Consider the following 15211-nt stretch of genomic DNA (forward strand, 5'->3'; position numbering starts at 1 on the left):
CAAGGACAGATTGATGTTTGTATGGCTTGTTTTCTTACAGCTAGGGCTGTTATGATGACGACCAGGGTGCCATCATTCTTTTTGTGCTTTACAGATTTGTTTATGCTGCATTTGAGACGCTTAACGCCATGAATGGATATTTTTTTCTTTCTTTCTTTCTTTCTTTTTTTACAAGTAAATGTGATGTTTATTTTTTACTGTGAGCAAAGGGGAGGTAGGATATTTATACATGTTTTAAATTGTGTGGATGTGTGCTTCACTACTGTATGTTCATGTTATGCAATGTCTATTGTAAGTCTGAGTACACAAAACCAGGTACGGAAAGAAGCTAGGTCTGTATTAAATGCTAAAGACGAAAACAAGCTTTTATCCAAGCTCCATATTTAAATATATGATATGTTATATTTATTACAACAGGGAGGCAAATGAATTCCCCCCTAATCTCCCTGAAACCACAATATTACCTCAAAATCGCAATATTACATTACTTTCTTTCTGCAGTTCGGAATATTCCATAACGTTATAGCTCTGCTTCGCTGCCTAACCTTGAAAAGTACTTATATTGTTTGGTAATGTTGTGCAACCAAGTCTTATAATTTATATTATCATAGTCCATATATAGAGGCTAGAACAACTTTTCATTGAGGTCACTGTATTTCCATTCCAGTGAAGCAAGGATCTGGGGCATGCATCCTATACAGTAGTTGAATACAGTATGAGAATGGAGTAGTAACAACAATATTAGGCCCAGCTTATTTCCAGTAGAACTTTTTTCCCCTTCACATTGCAAGTATTTCTTTCAGACAAAGGGCTATTAGAACACTAGTGAGAATTGGCTGATGGCTAGTCTACTTAATGAGAGAGGAGGTATTATTTACGCTTTGATATTATAAAGTGAAATGGTAAAGCAAGTTCGAGGTGAACGTCACCTTGAAACTGACCATGATAATGAACTGACCAGCTCTTTTTCTGTGTTATCTGTCTATCTGCAGCCCCCTCGGCTCACTGGTCACAATACTCAGGCATGCAAACTTGTAGCTTTTCTGTACATATTCTCACTCTCAAGCCGTAGAGATGGCATGGGACGACAATACAACATCTGACCAAACGGCAACAGTCACGTGATGCTACAACGTCCCAATAAAACCCGCCCACACTGGAATGTGGACGCACAGAGGTTGACGACTCTGTTAAAAACCTGTTAAAACAACAGAGGCGCGCAGTCTTAAGCGGATTTGAGCCACAAGAGGCACCACCGAGCAAGCCACAGGCAAGCGAGTTGCCGTGCTGAATTTTGCGACGTCCACTTTAGCCGACTCAACACCGTTCAAATTGCATACCGATAGGGTATTAGGGACAGAATCGTAAATTCTCATGTCCCCCAGCCCATCACGTCACATACTGCCGTATGGTGAAAATCCGTCTCCAGCCAATACCCGTTTGACGGCACAGGTGTGAGCATTGGACGAGAGCCTGAGTACTCAAAGCAATTTCCATACATTATACAGGGGTGCCCAGTAAGTCAAGCGCGATCGACCAGTCGATCACAAAGGCTACACTGGTAGATCACGTGCCATTCACAAAATCCCTCCTACCTATGGCATCTTCCAATTGAATGAAGGTGACTAGATTGATTAACACGAAGAGCTGCCAGTCTGCTGCACTCGCGTCTTGAAACTCAATGCAACGTTTTAAAAACTAGCAGTGTAGTGCACAAACCAACATCAGTAGGAAATTGCAAAGTTATATAAAGAAAAGCCGAAATGTACCACATCCAAGCAGAATGTGAGGAAGACTTTTCTTTCCACCATGTCCCATTTGAAATGTGTTTGCCTTATATGTAACGAGCATTGCTATTCCAAGAAAGAAAACATGGAGGGGAACAGCCAACAGCGCAACTGTGCGTTTTCACCAGGATGGTGTTCACAGATATGACAGCGAAAAAGGAACTATTAGCAATGTTACCAATGAAAAAACACACTCAGGGACGTGGTGCGGACATTTCTCAGATATTCAAAAACGTTGTTGACTAAACCCTACCTATGTCACCACCGATGGTGTGCCTGTGATGGTGGGCTGATGCATTTCCTGACTTTATTAACAAACACTGCATAATGCAAGGAAGGGACCCCTCCTAAATCTATTGAAATGTATTACTCTGTGCAGATGGCTTGTGTGTGTGTGTGTGTGTGTGTGTGTGTGTGTGTGTGTGTGTGTGTGTGTGTGTGTGTGTGTGTGTGTGTGTGTGTGTGTGTGTGTGTGTGTGTGTGTGTGTGTGTGCGCGCGCGCACGTGCGTGCGACTGTGTGTGCATATTTGGAACACTGGATGATGCCTGTTGTTTCAGAATCATCGACACAGTTGCATGAATGGGTGTTTTAGTATTGGGACAGTGAGCTAACGTTACTTGTGTAGGTGCTGTATAGTCTGGTGAATCTTTCATTGCTTCTCTTGCTCATTTGCCCCACTATCTCTCTCTGGGGGGGTGAGAGGGTTGACCGTGATAGCTTCCAGCTTCCTTCTCGTGCACACATCCACCACCACATCCATGTTGGATACGATCGCAAACGATAGACCAGATCAAATAACAAAGCTGCTGCCTATTTTGCTAGCTTACAATCACTAACTGATAATTAGAGCCTAAGACTTGCTTCCAAATTGCCCCCCACACACGCACACAAACACACACAGGTTTAGCTTGTTTTTCCCTCAATTCAGTGTTCTCAAAGGGACGCACAATTATCTCTAGCTTTGTAATTTTTTTCTCTCTTCCACAAAGCTGCTGGCGACAAACAATTTACAGAGAATATTCTCACTAAATCTTTCATCCATTTGTTATACCAAACAGTGTGGGAACAGCATCCTCTTCCAGCCAGTGCTCAGGACTTCTTTCATCCTGAATTCCTACTTTACCTTTATCGGAGTCACCTGCCTTCAATTGGTGTCATGTGTCTGGCTTTAATTTAATAACAACATTTAACAACATTAGAGACACCGACTTGCCAATAAATCCAGTTCCCAGCAGGGGATTCAAGTCAAGTCAGGCAATAAGAAAAAATGGAGGGTAGCATACATGGAGATACAGAGATCTCCATATATAGGAATAAATGGGATTCATAATTAATTTTATTGATATTAATTAATCCAATATGGAACAATACGTTCCGTATTGGAACGTATTGTAATCCAATAAGGAACAATTATTGACATTGATTCTTAGATGACAGAAAATAAAAGAAATTAAAAAAAGGAAATAATTCAAATAAATTAATAAACAATTACTATAAAGAAATACAGATAAATAGATAAATAACATAACACAAATTCCTATACTATTCTGGAAAGTATGGAAACAGTTTTTCTACATATCAGTGGGTGACTTCAAAATAGTATGTGTCTAATTCTTTGATGTGCTATAAAGTGTATAACATATTTTATCCTCCAGGGATTGGGGCTTTCCTTATAAGTAATAGTAGACGCCTCACCAAAAGCATTACAAAGGCTACCAGGTCAGCTTTATAGATATAGTGGGGAGTAATATTCCAAATAATGGGGTTGGGAAGGGTTTGAACAGAATCTGGAATACAAGTGAAAGAGTAATAAATATCTGTGTCCAAAAGTGAATAAGTAACAATTCTTAGTTACAATTATTAGTCTCCATAAGTTAGGGAACAAATGTTTTTTTTTTTTTTTTTCATTTTTATGTTTATTTCATTTTGCCTTTATGCCAAAATAATTACTATTAGTATGTCTGAGTAGGCTAAAGCAGGTATACTAAGTGAAATGATCCGCTCTAGTCTAATATCACTGGCAAGCCATTCTACAATTAGCCTATTAATTACGGAGACAAAAATCACAATACATGATTATTCATAATAAGCGGCGCAGCCATGCTGTTCTTTATTTCCTGTCTATTCATTCCTTGCTTGACCATAACCCCTTTTGTCACACGCTGTCAACACTAATGGACTGTCATGGAACGGTGGCCCTGTCAGGGGGAAGACAGAGGGTGTTCTGGGAGCCTGAGCTGTAGTGGCCCCCTGTGGAGGCAGAGCTGTCATCTGCGCCCGTCTCTGGCAACGAACCCCGCCACCCACTCCCTAAAAATCTCCTCCATCTGCCTCATCAGCAGGGCAGGGGCGAGTGCAAGCGATGCACTTTCCTGCCAGTCACTTTTGCGCTTTCCTCGAGCACACCTACAGTCGTCATCCCGTAACCCAGTAACAGGAATTCTAAGGCCAGAAACATGGGTAGTGCAGCTGAAGTGAGCGGTGTTAGGTTGTACACAATTCTTGTGACATCATGATCGTCAGTGGAGAGAGGAAAATAGTTGCTGCAGTTTGCCTTTGCAGGGCGGAGCAGGTCTAGTAGTCCACAATCAACACATCAAGTCAGTAACTGGACATATTGTTTCTGTAGGCTAAAAGCAAACGGCGCAGTGGCTCGACAAAGTAGTACAGGTACCATGAAGCCAACTTAATGGGCAGCGCCGCTTTCTGCACCTGAAAGTGCACGAGTTCCCCGTGCTCTGACTGTCAATGGGCCTGTGTAACAGTGATTTGTACCAGAGCCATGGTAATGGCTTGGACAGAGACCCCCTTGAGGGAAGGAACAGAAAGAAAAAGACACAGAAAAGCTGTAGTGCTGTTATCTGTCAGACGACAGGCAACGTGTGAGCTAAAAACAACAACATCAAGCCACAGAAGACCGTGTCTGACAACATACAAAGAAATATTCTTCTACATATAGAACCTTTGCACTTGCCAACATTGTCTTTGCAACCAGTGCATGTTTAATTGTACTGTAAGTACCAAAAAAAAAGATAAAAGACCAGAAAACAAACAAACATGGCTGATATCCTCCAAGGACAGATCCACTAGAGACCATCATGTGCCTGCATGCCCCACTGGCATTAAATAATTCTCTTGCAATGCAGCAATCCGGGCCGTGCTGAATGAGAGACTCGGTGTATTGTTCACCGCACCCAATGTTTAATCTACATAACCGACATGAATTTGTCACAGTTTCTCGTCTTTGAAGCATGGTGGTGTATCGTGTGACATTTAAGTCCGCCCTGATAAGACTGTCTGCTGTTTGACCTTCACATGATCATCTGCATCAGTGTGGGCACGCAGCCTTTCATGTGTGTGTGTGTGTGTGTGTGTGTGTGTGTGTGTGTGTGTGTGTGTGTGTGTGTGTGTGTGTGTGTGTGTGTGTGTGTGTGTGTGTGTGTGTGTGTGTGTGTGTGTGTGTGTGTGTGGAATTGTAAAACTGGCATTGAATTACAGTACACATGCTCTGAAGTGCGTGCGACGTGTGTGCGTGCATCCATGTGCTCCTGTGTGTGTTCTAATTAGAAGAGACCCCAGAATAGAATAGAGTTGACAATGACAAGCAAAACAAATGACACTGGCCAGTGAGCCGTTGCTCCATTTGTCCCCAACCGGTGCCGTCTGAAATGAAAGAGCATGTCATCCACTCACTTCTGCTGACAGGGCAAACACACAGCCGGGGCAGTGAGCCCTGACACGCGTGTTGCACCTTCCTGTTGTTTCCTTGTACAACATCAGGGGGTAACCTTACCATCCACTAAAGAGGTAACAGGTTTCACCATGCGAGCACAAGTGTGGTTGGATGAAACCCACCCCGTGCATGTACTGTTCAATGCAAGAGTGATTTTACACAATTCAATACAGTATAAAGAAAAAATACAAAATACAAAAAAACTCTTTGTTTTATATGATAAAACAAGGCAAGTGGAAAGTGAAACAATGTACTTTTTGTGTGTTTGGCCATCGAAAGTTTTAATTAGATACCATGCGTGGTAAGAATGCAAAGCCATCTGGGACCCATCTGAGATGGTAAGAAGGCAGATGAATAGGGAGAGTTTCTACATCTGACTACAGGCTTTGCCTTGCATACTAATGACGAGCTAACTGATGTGTGTAGAATATCATAGTCAGGTTAGCCTACATTTCTCGCATTGGTAAAGCTATTCGGTGGCCAAAAAAATAATGTCATTTTTTAGACATCTGCAGGGACTGAATTTGGGCTTAGTGCCAGTTGGTGTAAAGTTGAGGGTACATTGAGGGTGTGGTGCCTTCAAGAGAGAATTGTGAATTGGTGCCAGCTAAGCTTATTAAAAAAAGAATGGTGGGTGGACATCTTCATTCAGGACTGCAGTCTGTGGTCTTTTGGGTACATTTTGCAATGCCTTTCATTTGTTAGTTTTTTCAATGGTGCAAATGAATTTTTCATGTGTTGCACACAATTTGGATGTTTTGTCATTATTCTCTCCCTCTTGACTCCAAATACTCTTATTATTTTAATTAATCTTCAACTTCTCATTCTCAGACATGCTATATATTTGTCCCTCCACAGTATGGAACTGTGTATGTATGCAGCATTGTAAATCTAATACAGCTGTCTAATCACTTTATGCATGCCAGAAATGTAAGTTGAGCAAACAACTGCATTATTGTCAAAATTTGACAGAAGAAAGGTAAAAAGAATGACTGAACTTCCAACTTGGCAGTAAAGCCAGAGAACAAAGCATGACTGGAGCATCTTGAGAAAGTCACAGATAGCCTATTCAAACAGTCAAGAACCCTATTTCCTGCAAAATAGTTTAGATTTCATACTGCAGTCTGATAAACAAAGTAGGCCTACAGTTGCCAACATCCAACCATGACACTAAAATACAGCACAAATGTCACTTTCCACTGCTCATTAACACGGCCAAAGACTAGCAGCTAATGGTATTTATATTATTAGTGTGGTTGCCAGAATAGGGCAACCAGACTATAGTAATAGATAAACTTTATTCTTGCTTTATTTCGTATTCTTTATTTTGGCACGCTACTCCTCCCACAGTTTTTTCCCCCAATTTCGTGCCATATGTCAAAATGACCGGCTTCACCGGGAATCGTGCACTTGTACTTTGCTAAGAGATTGGTTACATAGTTTAATTGATATTGATTTATTAGTGCATTACATTTTCCCATCCACTTTAATGGGAAAATGAAAAAACTTCTCAGAAACCGTAAGGGCTACAGTTGGAGGGGAGGGGAGGTTCATAATTTAGTCAGAAATTATTAAAAAAATAATTACACCAGTCGGCCTCATGGTGGCGCTGTAACAGCCCACTTTACGTTTTGGCCTATAACTCTTTAACCGTAGGTTGTAAAATAAAAATCTTTTTTCCCTAGATTCCTTGGGACACGACGCAACTCCCCATATAGGCCACGCCCATTTGCGTCAGGATAGATTTTCCGCCATTTTGAATTTTCTTCAAAACACACTTTTTGCTTCTTTTCCTACAGATTTTGTCCAAATCCCACAACAATCGGTACACGTGATCTCTGGACCCATGCGATAAACATATCCCAACGGAATTTTGTCCTTACCGTTCGTCCGTAATTGGCTTCCAAAGTTAGCGGGAGAGGCCTGTTTTACAAAAAATGCCCAAAATCACGAACGAAACGTCCGGTCAATCTCAAATTTGAATCACATGTCAAGGGTGGTTCACTCAAGAAATTCCCAAAAGCATTTCCACTTTGATCCATAGGGGGCGCCACAAATGCGCAAAATGTAACCGTTTGATCCAAAAACATGATTTTTAGGGGGATCACTCCTCTCAAAATTAAAAGCAGGTGATCTCAGGAGTGAGGTGACAATATGATTGGCCCGTTACATTTGTGGGAGGGGCCTATTTATTTAGTGGGAGGGGCCGATTTCTTAAAATCAAAACGGCATGTATCACGAACGCAGGATCCGATCAGCACCAAATTCGAATGGCACGTCGCGCGGCCTCCGACGGCATTCCTCCCGGCGTATTCCTCGAGTCCCGGCGGCGGCGACCGGCGACCGGCGTCGGCACAACCACACTTTGCAATTTCCCAGAATTGCGACGTGTCTAGTCTTTTATTATTGTATAAATATAATTTATTGTTAAATGCATGTGCAAACTTACTGTATGCGCCATTAAAAGGTAATCTGGAGGCGTGCCACGTCTGTGTGTCCCGAGTGCACAATCAGGTACAGCAAGCTACGGCTGACTTGCAAGGGCACACTCATGGACTCATGCCTTGTTACAGCATTGGCCTGAGTTATTGTGAGAAAAAAAAAAAAAAAAATTATATATATATATATATATATATATATATATATATATATATATATATATATATATATATATATATATATATATATATATATATATATATATACACACCTTGCTGGATAGTGAGGCAACACATCGCACTGCAATGCGATGAGAGCTTGTAGATCTCCTATCTTAACTATTTTGGAAAACTTTGGAAAATGTTCACCTCTAATGACATGCCCAAAATAGGGACGCCGGATTGAAAGTGGTTCAAATTGGCACAGAGCTGAGATTGATGCAAACAAAAGTCACATTCATGATACATAACACTAACCAGATTAATATCTCATGCAAAGCTTGTTAATCTAGCTTGTTAACAACCTACTCCCTAAGAGAGACTGGAAAAATACTGAAAATACTGTAGGGGCAGCAGTGTTACTTATTCTGTCATTTGATTTTGTAACAGTGCTCATTCATTTTTGAAAATGTCAGGGCTAATTATCTCTAATATTGGCTTTTTTCTCCAGCACACTAAGTGTACACACTAAGGTAGTTATTTTTGCCATAAATTCCTCTTTAACTAGTACTGACAAACAACACATCTCTATCTTTCTCAGGCCCAGATTAGCAAGGAGTTCCCTTTTTGGCTTTAGTCTAATTTGAAGCAATTTTTGCCAACTAATAGCAGCTTACAACACATTGAGTCATGCATACTTCATTTATAGGAATATTACTTATACAGCAACAAGCCCTCAAGGATTTTGACTCCAGTTCTCCAGAAAAGAGGAGGAAAAAAACGAACAACGAAGCCAGTACAGTATGTGCAAAACGGCTAATGTTTTGGGAGAAATCTGGGTATGTAAGGTTTTGTGAGTGTGTGTGTGTGGGGGTCATTCAGCAAAAATGAAAACCAGACATATGATTAACCTACAATTTGACCTTTCACTGTCATCGCTAGCTTAACTTGGAGGCGTTTACATAATCTTTCAAAGAAAAAGAAAGAAAATCACACATAAAAGATGGCTAAAAATAGGCCACTGGGAGCGGCTCAGGCCATTTTGGGATCCTGTGTCTGTTTCCACTTACCCCAAATACAGGGATGCCCTGTAAAACATCAGTGTAAATGGTTTATAATGCCACCAGTGGACTCTGAAATGTGAGAGCTGGTTTCAATCAGCAGTCAAATTGCTCCTGCATTACCCTCGTCGACAGTGTACTAAATCACCCTTCCCTCTGCGCTGCTGACATTAAGAAACAGGCATTGTTAAAAACCCACCATGCGTGTTACTGAGAGCGCCTTGTCTTTAAGTGGGGATGGGATGCTGAATAGGCCAATAGCAGCTGCCTAAGGCATCCTACTTGACAAACTAAGTGAGATGTATTATATTCAGAACTGATGGGAAAAGCATAATGTCTTCAACTAACGTATATGTGTCTCAGTTTTTTCTTTCAAGCAGTATCCTCTATCTGATGGATGTGGCCTTCAGTAGCTTACCCAATCTTCAGCCTTTGATGCAAACTTCGGTTTAAAGTCTGGCCTCTTTATCTGCCATGCCCCAGAGCCCCATCACAACCAGTTCAAAACAGTTTGTCCGATTAAAAAAAGAGTTCTGGGCTCCTCTGTGCCAACGCCCTGACAGTGGGCCAGCGAGGCGTCTCGGAGCATTTATAATCCCTCATAAACCCCAGAAACGTTGATCCCGCCCACCACAGACCAACACACTATGGGCAAAACCTCTCATTAGAACTCCAGGGCCCTGAAATTACCCAGATTTTGCCCATATGGAAACCATGAGAAAGCGTCAGCTGGGAGAGGTTTGTGCCGAGTGGTTTTTTCAGCGTGTGGCCACAGAGGGCTGAGGCTCTTTAACAGTGCCAATCACCCTGCCAGGGAGCAACCAGCAAATGAGGAAGCTAAGGCAGATGCTCTGGCTAACAGCCCCAGTCTGGGCTTGCTAGGAAATACCCTACACAGACACGTATGCAAGCACATATAGATCCGTATGGAGACTACTGGACCAGCCTCTGTCACTGTTACATTGTAAAATCCTGCCTGTTAATTTAACTCAGAAATAATTAACCACATGAACCCTAGCGTCCCTATTATGGGAATGTCATAATAGGCGAACAAACATTATGTGAAAATAACAGATCTATAAGCTCACAACCTGTCACATTGCGACGCAATCGGTGACAAGATTTAGTGTAAAGCGGAGAGAAATGAGGGGACCGAGTATAGACCACTGGGGGATCCCAGTCAACTACGTATATAGGATTTACATGGTTAATGCTATTTGGTTACATTTGTACACCCTTTGAGTTACAAATGAATAAATTAGGCTAACACTTTAGATTTCACTGTGTACTCACTCAGCCATTTTAGAAGTGGTGAGGAGAGGGTGATGGACATGGCCTGCTACACGCAAACACATCATGCTGAAATTAAGCCAATCAGTAAATGGCTGTACAATCTGACATGAGCTTTGTCATACTGCACTGAGGAAAATCTGAAGATCTTCATAGATTGGACTGAAAAAATTATTGGCAAGCTGAGATAGAAACAGCTGAAGATAGTAAATACAGTATATGGAGAGGTGCGCTATACGTGATGGGGGGGGGGGGGGGGGGGGGTTGACCTTAAAGAAATCAGCAACAGCTCCACACTGACTTTGACGGAATTTAACTGCCATAACAGTGGATTAGAATTATTTTTCAAACCATGGAAATATTTTTGCCATAGTAGTGCTGCAGGCCAGGGTGGTATCTCTGTCTCCTCTCTTGCTCTCTCAAGTGTACGAGGAAACAGGTGAGAGGGTCAATCGATTTGCACGGAGCAGTGGACGAAGCACCAAATCCCAATCGTCCACTTGGCTTACTTTTGGCTATGGCATGTCTGTTCAACCATGACTACGAGGGCAGAAACCAGAGTCCACTGGGATACAGACTCAGCACAGCAGCTAGACAAAACAGAGCCAAGAAAGTTACAAGCTAGTGAGGTATAGTCTCAACAATAGCCATTAAGATATCACACAGTCTGGATTCTGTGGCCATAAATGTAGCAAATTTATGCTTAATTAACATCAAACAACGCTACAGGTGAAACAACAAAGAAAATACAGTTAATTAATGGTAACTGTGTGTTTCTGCAGGGGGGTTGGGGATTGCATGTGTAGCTAGGGAAATACCCTGGCAAGTGACACCAATTTCCCTCATTGTATTCAAAACCATCCCCAACGGAGAGATTGGCTAGACTGCTGACCCTCTTGGCGAGTGAGAAAAGATGACAGGGAGGAGGAGATGCATTCTGGGACATCCAGTACTCCCTTGGGAACAGTGTGGATTAAGTTAAATAAGTCATATCCCTTATAGCCTGAACAATTTCACTCTTCAACTAGCTCAGATCTAAAATACTGCTGATGACTTGAGGAATGCGTCATGTTTCCAAACAAAAGGAATTATTTATTTTTTTCTTAACTGAATGAATTTGTTATCTGCCTATTCAGTGAAGGTCTCAAACATGCACAGATCTAGCATGATTGACAGGGCCAAAATCCTGCATCTTCAGAAACAAACATGACCTTTAACGTGGGTTTAAGAGTATAAATATGTAAACAACAAAACAAAAAGATGCAGAAAATAGGTGAGGTAATTTTTTGGCACAAATCCAGAGAACCAGGAGAGAACATCACTTGCCTAATGTAATGAAATAAAAGACATGGCTTCTGCAACAGACTGCCTCTAAATAAGCACCCATATTCTACAGTATTCTACAAGAATCTAAACACCTTACACCTACTGACATTTTGTAGGGCATTTCTCAGAGGCCTTCTCGAACAATTGTAGTCTATAGAATACTGGATAATATCTGGCAAAATGGAAAACCTCAGTCATTTAATTTGCAACTCGTAAGAATGTGAATAAGGCTTGAAACCTTAACATGCAGTATGGGTGTAAGATTCAATTGCATAAAGCCTCTGATGCAATTCCAAGAAACTAATACTGTTCTCTTGTCATCCCGTTATAGTTTGGTTCACAGCTAGGGCTGTCCACATTGCTGTGCACAATGGCTATAATCTGTGTCATGTATGGATGGTGGGTGGTGGTGGTGGAGGGTTAGACTACCTCACAGTGTCACTCAACAGCGCCCAGCAGAACCGGTCTCCAATCTGTTCTTTAAATAAACCCAAAGAAGGCTGCAGCTGCACTGATGCAATGCTGAAAACCTCTCCCGAGAAATAGCCTCAGTGAAGACACCCTCCCTGATTTTTAAATCTTGTTAAAGCTTTAAGTTATTCTATGTCAGGAAGCGGACAAAGTCTGTGCAGCATGACACAAAAAAAAATGTGTTAAAAATTGCATTCACTAATGGTTCACATTTTGAAAGTCTTGCTTTCTTTCAACTGCAGACAACAAATTGGTTGTGTGTGGTGTCGAACCTGTCTCTCTGCAGCCGGTACTGCAGGGATAGTGATTTAGTGATGACACAAACATGACATGGGAGGGAATTAGCAACGACACACACACACACACACACACACACACACACACACACACACACACACACACACACACACACACACACACACACACACACACACACACACACACACACACACACACACACACACACACACACACACACACACACACACACACACACACACACACACACACTTCAGTTGATGGAATAGGTATCAATAAACAGTGAAAAACAACAATGGTGCCCTTGTTTTTATTGGGGGGTGCACACACACTGCATGGAGCTCACCCGAAAAGAAGACTGACCTAGAGCTGCTGCTACTGTCTGCTACACTCACTGGAGGAATAAAATGACATAATTACATTAAGCCAGTAAAATACACGGCTATATCGTTATTATATAGCAATTGGAACAAATCCTATATGACGAGCTTGTTGCGCCCACAAGCCAGCACAGCCCCAAACACACACATCACCACCACGGCTCCTGACCAGACCACAAGGGCTGTGCACAAAATGCGCGCACGCACAGGCACACACGCACACTTTTCACTGAGAACATTATCATAGCGTGTAATGTATCCTTTGGGGGAATAAACGCTCCAGACCTTAAGACCACTCAATATTGTTTTTTTAAATATTTTTTTTATACAATCACTGCCCATGTTAATTCACCGTGTATGTGCACATGCATCTAGAAAATGGACCGCTTTTTCTTCCCAACAGTTAGTTGCTGTGCCTGGCTGTGTGACAGAAAACACCATGCATTGCATTCATGTCAGCCAGTGTGACACCTTCTAGCAGGGTCTTGCTCTCATTTGCACATTATAACAGTATTCAACAAACAAGCAACGAACTGCATGCGTGGCTGTGTGTGTGATGATGATGATGAGCTGAAACCAGCCCATGAAATGCCAGCCAGCGCTGACCCTTTTTCTTCTCTCTCTTTTTTTTTTACCCACAATATTTGGACATGTGTAAAAACCATGCGCGAAAATGCTATCGCTTTCCCAAAGAGTTGGACAAGACGAGAAAACTAATTCCCTCTCATGTTATTTCGGACTCGCACGACGGAACTGTCCTTGTCGGCGAGCGTCGTGTCGCTCGCCGACAAGGACAGTTTCTACGAGCGAGTCTTTTACGTGTAATATGAATACCCCGTCGTCCTTGTGTAGCTTTTAAGTAGCTTGCGCGGCAGTTCTCTTGTCGGCAAGCGACACCGTCGCACTACGGAGTGTGAACGCTTCAAGTTCAATGGGGGGACAGACAGAGAGACAGACAGACGGGGAGAGAGAGAGAGATATTAAACGGCAGCATATACTCACTGAATCCCCGGCACTCCGTGTCCGCCGTTAGCATTTCTCTGCCCCTTCTTTTCTTTTCTCTCACGGCACTTCGTTTTTAAGTCCCGTCTTCAGCGTGCAGCGTGAAAATCCACTTTTTCAAATAAAAATACGATAGTTCAAAAAAAGCCCAACCGCACGAGACGAGAGAAAACGTGGAGAAAAAAAGAGATACGAGTCCAGTCCAGCAGCGTGAGACCGAGGAGCACGCGGTACGTAGGTAGGTACAAAATCCCGGTACGGCGGTCGTGTCTACACAGTAGTTCTATTCCCGGCAGGCAGGCAAGCTCCAGTCCCGACTCTCGCTGCTGCTGGAAGGAACGGCTTTATTTTCTTGTTTTTCTGGTTGTTGCCTGGTCTGTCTATCAGACGAGACAACTAATTATTTTTTGAGTCAATTTCTACCACGCTGTTTTTCACAGTTTCTTGTTTCGAACACATACACACACATATACACACACAAACACACATACACACTCGTTCGCATATTACTCTCCCGGAGAGAGAGCTGTAGAAGCCAGGCAGGCAGGAGTTGGTTCCTCCCTCTCTCTCTCTCTCTCTCTCTCTCTCTCTCTCTCTCTCTCTCTCTCTCTCTCTCTCTCCAGTCACGCTTCGTTCTCCCGTTCCTCTGGCGCGCGCACACACACACACAGGTTGGGCACACTAGGATTTTCGGATTCGCCTCTGTTGTGTCCATTCATCACCCCCCATTAAGTCTTAATAACGTCCAAAATGTGTGCAATAAACTAATTAAGCTATAAACCCAGAACATGTTTTTTTCCCCATTATTTCTTTTTCACCAAATTGTTGTACATTAGTCATCAGTTTTATATGCAGACTGAGTTGGGCCTATAGAGGGAACACTACTCCTTGCTATCACCTTGCAGGGGTTCACAGTGTGTAGATGATAAATGTAACCCTACAGACCGGGGTTTTAAAACCCTGACAAAGGATTTGAGATGAACGAAGGTATGCTAATTGTCCCATGACATACCATTAAATGCCACACTGTGCTCTGCTGCAAATGTGTTAAACGTTGTTTAAATGTTACCTTTAATGCATCAAACTGCACTGCATCTCTCAACAACCCAGTGATGATGGTATGAAGACAGACATGGATGAGCTCAGGATTTCATTTTGTCTCTAGTGTTACTTACTTACTGTAGGGGAGTGGTGATGGAGAGAGAGAGAGAGAGAGAGCGAGAGAGAGAGGGGGGGGGGAGAGAGGGGGGGGGGAGAGAGAGATAGGAGGGCACAGAGAGAGGGCCAGAGAGGGCTTGTGCTTA

General features: G+C 42.5%; 1 protein-coding gene across 1 annotated transcript in view; it reads right to left on the bottom strand.

Annotated features, from left to right (window-relative positions):
- Positions 1-14427, bottom strand: part of ptprfb (protein tyrosine phosphatase receptor type Fb) — a 195314-nt gene extending 180887 nt beyond the window's left edge. The window contains exon 1 of the mRNA XM_080440620.1: positions 13908-14427. The gene's annotated coding sequence lies outside the window, so the exon portion shown is untranslated. The remainder of the gene's footprint in view (positions 1-13907) is intronic.
- Between the last annotated feature and the right edge of the window lie 784 nt (positions 14428-15211).

Source organism: Gymnoscopelus braueri (genome assembly GCF_963280865.1).
Source record: "Gymnoscopelus braueri genome assembly, chromosome: 10".
NCBI lineage: Eukaryota > Metazoa > Chordata > Actinopteri > Myctophiformes > Myctophidae > Gymnoscopelus > Gymnoscopelus braueri.